Below are 1,097 nucleotides of genomic sequence, written 5' to 3'. Positions count from 1 at the left end.
GAGTTGGCGGGTTACGTGGCTCCGCTTCCCAGCGAAGGCAGCCGGTTCCTTCAGAGCAGCCGCCGCCGCCCGGACCTGCCCCACTAGCCGCGGGCACACGCCTGCCTCTAAGTGACGCCTTTCTCATCACCATGAATGCTCTGCACCACGGCTTTCCCCGACTTCCTGAAACCGCACACCTGTAGCCTGTACAGCCCCCTCCTCTGCTTCCCCCCATCCCGCCAGCCGGGGGGGACGAGAGAACACGGAGCTGAGCGGAACCCCCTCTCCAAGCCTCCCCTGCGCCCAGGAGCACAGCCTGTGCCCTGCAGAGGCTTCTGCACCTCTAGGGCGTGTCCTGGGGAGGCGGCTTGGGGCCCAGTGCTGCTGCAGAAGGCGGGGGGGGGGGGGGGGCTCCCCTCCAGGGGCTGGGAATGCGCTCCAAGGAGCAGGAACACACAGCGATTGAGCATGAGCGTCCCTCCCACACGGCACCCCCTGTACTCAGTCCACATCCTCAGGGCTAGGCCTCCGCCTCTGGGGGCTGCTCTGGGGGACAAAGATGAGCCCACAGCCTCATGCCCGGAGCACAGAGGGCAGCCCCCTGCACCCCCTCCCCCCCAGCATCAGCCTCCGGCAGAGCACTGGGTGTGTGCAGGGCCAGAGGTCAGAGAAGAACGGGTCCCTGACAGGCCTCATGTGTCTCCTCCCAGGGGGCACTGTGACCACTCGCTGACCTCCCTGGCGGCAGGGACATGGCAGGGCACCAGCGCTCACAGGAGGGAGCTCGCGCCCAGGGCAAGAGCAGAACACACAGAACCAGCCAGTGGATCTCAGGAGGCCGCAACAGGGAGCTGAAGGGCAGGGCCCCCACAGGAGCCAGCCCCCCCCACCCAGCCCTAGGCAACGCCCTGAGCAGCCGGGAGGCTACTGTGTGGGCAGCCCGTGGCCCTCACTCAGCCTGGGCTCTCGGGAGCCCCAGTGGCAGTGGCGACGGGGACTTTGTACTTCGGTGCTCAACGACCTTCCGTGGAAACACACGGTATTAAAGGAATCAGACGCACAGAGAGCCCAGCCCAGAGGGGGAGGGGAGGGGAGGGGAGGGGGAGAGTGCAGAC

At 67.2% G+C, this 1,097-nt stretch overlaps 1 protein-coding gene across 1 annotated transcript in view; it reads right to left on the bottom strand.

Moving 5' to 3' along the window:
• LOC102774037 (chromosome unknown open reading frame, human C7orf72) overlaps nucleotides 1-1,097 on the bottom strand; it is a 31,365-nt gene that overhangs the window by 3,094 nt on the left and 27,174 nt on the right. The window lies entirely within an intron of this gene.

This window comes from Myotis davidii, unplaced genomic scaffold (assembly GCF_000327345.1).
Source record: "Myotis davidii unplaced genomic scaffold, ASM32734v1 scaffold472, whole genome shotgun sequence".
Classification (NCBI taxonomy): Eukaryota; Metazoa; Chordata; class Mammalia; order Chiroptera; family Vespertilionidae; genus Myotis; species Myotis davidii.
The sequence above is the reverse complement of the archived record's forward strand: the minus strand, read 5'-3'. Positions and strand labels throughout refer to the sequence as shown.